The sequence below is a fragment of the Kryptolebias marmoratus genome, linkage group LG12 (genome assembly GCF_001649575.2).
Source record: "Kryptolebias marmoratus isolate JLee-2015 linkage group LG12, ASM164957v2, whole genome shotgun sequence".
Lineage (NCBI taxonomy): Eukaryota > Metazoa > Chordata > Actinopteri > Cyprinodontiformes > Rivulidae > Kryptolebias > Kryptolebias marmoratus.
The window spans coordinates 6,305,424-6,314,113 of record NC_051441.1 but is presented as its reverse complement, the minus strand read 5'-3'; the positions used below and the strand labels follow the sequence as shown (position 1 = coordinate 6,314,113).

The window sequence follows — 8,690 nt, the reverse complement described above, 5'->3', positions numbered from 1 at the left end:
GGGGAAATCACCTTTGGTTGAAACATGGCTGCAGGGACAGCTGCAGGTCTGACCCTGCCAAGGACAGAGAGCTTCCCATGCCTGTTCAATGCTGTGAAACGGGTCATTGAACGGCTAAATGGTGTCATTATGATGAGTAATTAAAAGAATACAGCTGAAGACTCCCAAACTCCCCTTTTTTTCTTTTGGTTCAGCTGTGTTTTGTTGTCATGGGTCTTTGCAGAAAGGCAGCTGCCTTGGGCCACTTTAACTATCACCCCTTTCACTGACATGCAAATAGCAGCCTTAGTAGCTAATTGAATCACATTATCTATTGTCCTCTCATTTACTGAAAATCTAGCCATTTTGCAGATTTCCAATACTGATTGTTGAAGATTGGATTTTGCCCGCCCTTTTCATCTGATACAACATGGCACACACTCTGAATCACAAGGGATGAGAGGGCCAAATTGCTTTATCTGAAAGAAGAGCAGTATAAATACTTTTTTGTGCTACAATCTCAAGCCTGTGTTTTGCATATATTAATATGTATGTAGGTGGGAAAATTGCTGCCTTGCATTGCTGCATTCTGTAGAGACTCTGTAAACAAAACATTACAGCAAGGAAGAAGCATGGACAGAGAATAAAGAAATCAAGTTTCATCTCTATTAAGCTTATTTTGTGAATACAAAACCTTCCCTTTTTTCTGTGCAAAGCCTTTCTTTGTTGTTGTTCCAGCTTTCAATAAAAAAGCATAGATGATGTGCCAAAGTAGCTTTTCCCTGGGCAGTGTGTGCATTCTTACTTGCTTTATAGGAGTCATTAGGATGATGGAGAGTTAGAAGGGGGGGCTCATGTTTGATTAATTAGTAAAACTAACTTTGGCAAGACCAGAAACTGAAACAGAAGATTTCATTAGCTTGTGCTTGTTAGATAAGGTTAATGAGGTGGTTTTCTTTTCTGAATAAAAGCAAAAAAAAACAACATACATTGCACTGAATTCATTTTCAGAACTGAAATTGTTACCCTCTGAACAATGAGCTTTGTCTACTTTATGTATTATTCAGATTGGCCTCCACTAGGATATACCATAGAATCCTTGTCATATAGTCACATACAAGACACAATTGCTTTACTAAAACAAAAAACCCATATCTTAACAATGGGATATTTACATGTATTTTTTATCATGTTTTCTTATGCAGAACTCAACGACAGGAATCAAAGAGGATCTGTATTGCCTGAGGCTACCAGGAATGTTTTTCCACACCCAGGATTTCACCATAGATTTCAGCAGTAAGTGCAGGTGTTTGTTACAGCTGTGCATGCAGGTTGATTCAGCTGAGGCTTTGCATGCGCAAACGCCTCCTAAGAGGATCACATCGCTAATCCACTGGTCAATACACATGACGAGAACAGCGCCAAAGACAAGTCACTCAAAGGACATGTCATCCTGAGAGTGGACAACAGGAATGTCCCTCTGTGGATTTATGCTCTGCTCAAGTTCAAAGTTTTATGTTCTTTCTTTTTAAAATCATACAAATACTCTTAAACTTCAGCAAGACAGAGTTTTATCATAAATTAAGTGATTACAACTACTTCTGTTATGTGGATTCCTCTGGTTAATACTGAAAAGCTTTGGCTTTGCTGTTGCTTTGACTATGAAACTAAAGAGTAACTAAATAAGGAAGCAAAAGTCTGTAAAATATGTTTAATTTATAAACAAAAATACATCCTTAAGTCTAACCTATCTAGTAATTTTCTCAAAGGAACATGTATCACTAAGACTAAAAGTATCATTTTTGAACAGGGTTTCACTTGGTTTATGGGTACACATCAGCTGTGGCATTTTCAGTTTTATTGATTTACATTCAGGGGCCAAAAAAATTTATTTCACAGTTTTTAAATCAAACAAGAACTCCCAGTGGTTTCTTATGATCAAGAAAAAGTCTTATCACTCAATTAATCAATCAATCACAATACAACAGTGAACTGATCTTTTTAAAAAGATTAAATTGTCTTACATAGAAAGAGCTGTTGTTTTTGTAAGTCTTACTTCTACAGAAAAAAAAGAAAAACTGTTTTTGGCCTCTTATTATTTTGTTTTCCTGGTAACCGAGCAACAAATGAGTACTTTCACTAGCTGATGTGGGTACAGTGACAGGAGGAGCGTGTGCACACTTAACAATTAGTGCTAATTAAGTGGTCCTTACAGAAGAGATGTGACCCTGTGAATCATCACTGACTCACTTTCATGCTACAAATTTTCATAAATGGCACAACCTTTCGACTCAGTTGTCTCACAAGTTACTCAGGTGTCACGTAATGCTTAGCAGAAGTGGGTGCCCTATGGCTTCATTATGGCATTTTTCATGTAGTTTAACAACAATCAAAGAGTTATTTCTAAATCTTATGCAACTTTTATGTTGCTTAAATTTTCACATTTAAAAAAAATAAAACTCCTCTCATATTTAAGTTTGCTCACAAGCCAACTTCAAGTGCTACACATCACTCAACAGCTTTGCTTAAAACCTTTAGTCAATAATGTCTGTTACTAAAGTATCTTTGAACCACATGACAGGTTTTAATGAAACTCACATTAAGTGTACCTCTACAACTGATTAACATTTGGAGTCAACCCTATTCAAATGGCTGCCACAGTTAATTGACATTAGTCACCACAGAAATTGCTCTAACTCAGTCTGTGTCACAGATATTGAGCTAAATGAGCACTAACACATCTTACAAGGTCTCACATATTGAATGAGATAAGGTCATATAAAGTCACATCTTATTTTACTTACAATGTTTGCCAAAAATGGCTACAACTCTGCTCCTCTCAGCAAAAGATCTTAGTTTAAAACTCAGGCATGAAATGTGTGTAGGTGTGTGTGTGTGTGTGTGTGNATATGAAATCATTCAGAGAGGCTAGGTCTGTAATGATTTTCAAACGTGTGAGTTCATTGGATTTTTGTCAAAATCAGAGGTTAAAAAATGAACTCATCCTTTGTGTATTGTACATACTTGTCAGCAATATAAGAAACGACATGTTTGCTCTCCAAACATCTAATCCTTGTCTAATCCCCATTAGACTCATTATGCATATTAGATCAATTTAATGACTTTGATGTTATCTTTACTGCCCTTCAAGAACAGCTTTTTTTTCTTTTCTTCCTGGTTTAATTCAATTATTTTTAAACCTTGAAAAGATATGTTAATTTATTCAGAATGTGCTGTAAATATGAACTTGTTGGTATTTCCTGTATTTTTACAGATTCCATTTACAAATCAAAGTAAAAATTGGTTTCAGACTATCATCAAGTTATTGATCACTGAAGCAACCATTGTCCCTTCTAACTTACAACAGCCTTAGTCTCATCAAGCTGTAAAGTCCCAACTCCTCCATCAACCTGGATTCCTAATCGATGACACTGGAGAAGAATTATTTGAATGGATTACCGTAAAGAGCATCATGGATTAGCCTGTGAGAGACATGGATCCCGAGGGAGTTTTAAATTGGTCACATAAAATGATTATAAAACATCCGTATGGTTGGCAATCATTGGACTCCCTGCTCATCAAGGCCATGTAACCCTTCCTTATCATTCGCACAGTGCATCGATATCACTTTGGCTTGTTAAAGCACTTGTTGGCTGTGGTGCACGTTGGTGCTTGAAGGATAAAAACACAGCAAGTTTGGTTTGTGCATTTGTCAATATTGACTTTGTTACCTGGATAACAGACCTTATAAAACACAAATTATTTTGTCTTCATGTTGCCGTCTAATTTTAGTATGCAAAATACCTCATATTTAAAAGAATAAATGGGTAATTTGCTCATCATAATCACTGATTCATACAATGACAACATTACTGACAACAAGTGTTCAAAATCTAAACAAATAAAACTGAGAGGACTGCATCCAGAGTAGTACAGTTGCACTTTTGCATTGATGCATTTCCCATAACAAAGCTAAACCACTTGCCTTGCCCTGGCTGTCAACAGCTTTAAATGTACTCTAATTTTTAGTGATCACTTTGCTCACTTGATGCTACTTCAGTTTATTAATTTGTTGGTAGGAACTACATCTATTAAGAATACGGCAAGCCTTTATGTGTGACCCAGTGTTAAAACATTATTGCATTTAAAAAGTAAAGGACTGGGATGATTTATGACTACAAAATTAATCTTCTTGTTTTCCTGATTTATTATCAGGCACAGCAAAACTGATTATATCGTTAGAAAATCAATACATCAAGCCTTGTTAACTGAACCCCAGAAGAGCAACTCCATCAAAGATTAATAATTTGCTGGATACATTCAAAACAAACCAAAAAAAAAAAGATAAAAAAGACAGAAGCAGCAAAGGTTTTGTTAAACATAAGGCAATAAGCTGTCAAACAGAATGACTGCAGAATCAATTTACAGAAGGTGATAATAGGCCACACACTTGGAAGGAGACAAAACAAGTCAGTATTTCAAAGTGGACACTGAAATATGAAACTATTTTTACTGATGAATGGGAGAGCTCTGTGAGTAACAGAAGAGGACTAAACAGACTTGGATATATGAAGAGGGCAAAATTAAGTCAAAAATGGAAGTTTTTAGTAGTTTGATGTCAAAATCGGACTCACTAACTCAACAAGTTGAAACACTCACAGATTCTATTTCTATATAAAACCCAGTAACTAAAAGATTACTGCTCTTAACATTTTGTTTCCACCATTTTGGTAATAAAGATAGATCAATGTAAACATTCCTATAATTTTGCAATGAAAAAGGCAATTCTGGAGCTAAGAAATAGAAAACATGGTGTTGCAGTTTTGACAGACAGCTGTCAGCCGTTTATTACAGATTTCTTAATGACTTTTCCACGGAGCTGATAATACGCAGTGGAACCTTTTTCCGTACGACAGGACACTTCTCTCATATCACAACACCTCATTTCTTCCCTCTTATTACATGCCATTCATTCACTGAGGCAGCACAAGACAAAGCCTTTTTTTTCTCAACTGGGGTGTAGTCTGTAAAACTGAGCCAAAGCAAAAGGAAACATATTTTTTTAATATTCTAACTTGTTTAAAATTAACTTTAAAAGCTAAAGGGAATTTAATCTTTAACCATCAGATTCCAGTTATTCTTATTCTTCTTTGAATAAATTCCTTTAGCCCTCCTGAAGCTCTCATAACTGAAGAGAGAAAGAAAAGCCCTTGTAGCTTCAGGTCCATTCGAGCCAAAGGCCATGGGAGGGTTAAACTATTCCTGGGATGTTGTGTTCACGTTGTGTTCATGTGATGGGGGCTGATGGACGTAAACATAATGCCTCCTTCAGCTGTCGCCGTTGCAGACAAAAGAGCATAACTGTGGCTTTGGTTTATCGTCTACAGAGAAGGATTAAAAACCAAAGGTTGCTCACCTCTAAAGTAGGATTTCTGACCATCTGCTTTTGTTTCCTCTTTGTAAAAAGCTACTCGTCATATTCCTCGTCTTTGTTTCTTGTGCTTCTTTTTAAGTGGCCAATTTCCATTGACATTTAAACAGCAATCCAGTAATACATTTCATGAAAACTATTCACAAAACTGACCAAAATATGGTGAAAAAGTCTTCAAGCACATTAACGTGTAATTATCTGTCCCTATCATCTGCTACCAAGTAAATGTTAAAAGATTCGTCGTTTATAATACACTAAAATGAAAACTGTCATGTTTATTGGCTTCCCTCTTAATTTTCTTGAGAAGTATTCTTTGGTCTGAAAGACAGCAAGACATCAGGAGATGAGACAGCAGGCTACTCAAATGAGAAAACTGTCACTGCATTATTAGATAAACTCATTTCATTAAATCTTAGTCTTTTATTATTTTCTTTTTTTTTTGCTAACACTCTCCAATAACTGGAAAAACTAGATATTATCTGTAATTTCAATCACTGCTTGCTGTGTTTGTTTATTCCCATTTAACTGGAAGTGACCTCAGTATTTCAGAATTGATGTGTTTTTCATCATGATTGTGTCTCTTTACTTCCTTTGGAAAATGGCACTAAAGCTGATAATTGCATCTCAAAAGGAATAAAGATCAGTATCAGCCACTGACTGACTGATTCAACTGAGGGGTAATTTTTCAGGATTGTGGCTCTGCAGCAAATCACTCCTCCAGAGAGCTTTGAAAATCAGTTGTAGGAGTTATTAATCTCTTATGTGTAAAAAGTGTGCCGGTGATTTGTCACTTGTCACAGTTGCAAGGTCAAGATTATATATATATATATCATGGTTCACTGTACAGTAATTATATTTACTTTGTAACTGACCTCCAACAACACCAACAGAGTGGTTAAATCAGCTACTATACACTCTGACAATATGCTTCATATATAAAAGAACTGACCACATAAAAACAATAGTTATATTTATGTTACATTACAATTAAATTTTTACGCAATATATAACATTATGAGATTATATAGAAATACAAGGCTAGTAAAAACAAGAAATAACTATCAATTTGAACGACGATGCAATTTATGACTAATGACCTGGTAAATACTTAAAGAGTGATTACCTCATATGCCATATACAGAATGTTGATACCCTTCCACAATAACAACAACAACAACAACAACAACAAAAGCACAACTAATGTGTTTGGAGGCAAAATACTACAGTTTTGTCTTATCAGCCCCAGAAACCTCTCCCTGAAACTTTAAAACTTTTTAACATGCATTTTGGCAAATCCTGTCTGGCTTTTCTGAGATTTTTGGAATAGTGGAGCCCTCTGGGTCTTTCTCCATGAAGCCCATTATGATTCCAAATGTGACGGATGGTGTGATCAGATTAACCTGGGATCGCATTTCCTCTTGCATCTAAGTCCTTGGAGGTTGGCTACAATCCCTTGAACCTTATACTTTCTAATAATATTGGCAGCTGTGACCAGAGGAACTGCTTGGAGGTGGTCTTGTAGCCTTTACCTTTAACGTGGATATCTATAATCTTCTTTCTAAGCTCCTCAGACAGCGCTTACCTTTGCTTTCTCTGATCCATGTTCAATGTGGTGCACACAACATAACCAAACTACCCAATGATGTGTCTGCTCCCTTTAAATAAACTGAATGGCTGATGAAAAGCTTGAATGCACTTGAGATACTAATTAGGGTCAAACACTTAGTTTGATACATGACTATAATGCAAAGATTAATAATCTCCATGGGTACCAACAAGTCTGTTTAGTATATCTTTGTCAAATAGACACCAAATAATTTATTTTCATATTTTTTGTACATATCTAATGGGATGTGGATACAGATAATTGCTCTTAACGGAATATTTTTTAATAAGAAATGAAGGTTTATTTGAATGAGCTTTTAGGTTATGTCAAGTTTATTCAAAAAGAACTTTTAACACAGTAAACATAATATACCAGAAGAAAGAAAATACAGTGAAAGAAGACATGTTTGATGTGATATCATTTCTCAACTATAACAATAAAAAGCACACTAATCCCAATTAAACAGAGCCATATAAAGAAAATAGTAAGTGGCACTAAAAATCCTAATATCCTAATAATTCTTTTATCAAACATTTTAAAATGGCATCAGTAACATACACATTCTAAAACTTTTTATTTATGAGTAATATATTTTTAGCATCCTTTTTTAACAAAAAAGCCCCAAGAAGAAAAAAAAGATGAGCAAATGCAAAATTCTAAATGGCAGTTCACAAAGCTATAATGACGTCGCAGTTACTACATCTGCTTCTTCTATCTGCATATGCTTTTAATAGATTTTTAAAAATCAGCTTATTTTAACCTAAACCTAAATCAGTGTATAGCTGAAGAATTAGAATGATTAGATCAGTTAGTATCTTCTGTTTTCTTAGCTTGTAATTTGCTGGCTCTTACTCTCTGTACTGTGGTTTCAGTGTTTGCCAAAAACTGAAGCACTGCATTTTACTTTAGCAAAGCCAACCAACCATCCATCCATCCATTCATTTTCTTTACCCACCTCTTCTTTCCGGGTCGCTGGTGTCTACATCCAGCAGCCACTGGGAGACAGCGGGGTGCACACTGGACATGTTACCAGTCTATCATAGTAACAAAACCAATACCTCTAATAAAACAAAGACCAACTCAACTACGAGAGAGCAAATCACAACATAAATCCAATAAATGAAAGCCCTAAATCCATACAGATACCACAAAACAGAGAGTGTGACTTAAACAAAACATATTCAACTGATCTTGGACATAAATCCAAGTGACTTTTAATTAGCAATACTTTGTTTTAGGTCACATATGTTTGTGCTTCTTTCAGTGGTATGCACTTAAATCAGGTGGCTCTTAGACCAAAAGTAGAAAACCTAAAAAAGAGAAACTAATTAGCTTTACATACAGACTTACTGGATTCATAGCACAGCTGAACCCATTAGCCTCAATAAGCTGAACCTTTCATGTTTCCTCTAAATTACAATGTATGTTTACTGTAAAACAGGCTCAGTTTCTGTTTGATGTTATGAAACTTAAAAACAAACACATTCAAGGAAGTGCATACCCAATTTCAGATCTAAAGGCTTTTATTTTGAGATATAATTAAAAAAAAAATCTGTTAAAATATACAGGTGCTGGTCATAAAATTAGAATATCATGAAAAAGTAGATTGATTTCAGTAATTCCATTTAAAAAGTGAAACTTGTATATTATATTCATACATTACATACAAACTCA

At 35.2% G+C, this 8,690-nt stretch overlaps 1 protein-coding gene across 1 annotated transcript in view; it reads left to right on the top strand.

Moving 5' to 3' along the window:
• elfn1a (extracellular leucine-rich repeat and fibronectin type III domain containing 1a) overlaps window positions 1-8,690 on the top strand; it is an 81,287-nt gene that overhangs the window by 53,695 nt on the left and 18,902 nt on the right. The window contains exon 2 of the mRNA XM_017433498.3: window positions 1,185-1,275. The gene's annotated coding sequence lies outside the window, so the exon portion shown is untranslated. The remainder of the gene's footprint in view (window positions 1-1,184; window positions 1,276-8,690) is intronic.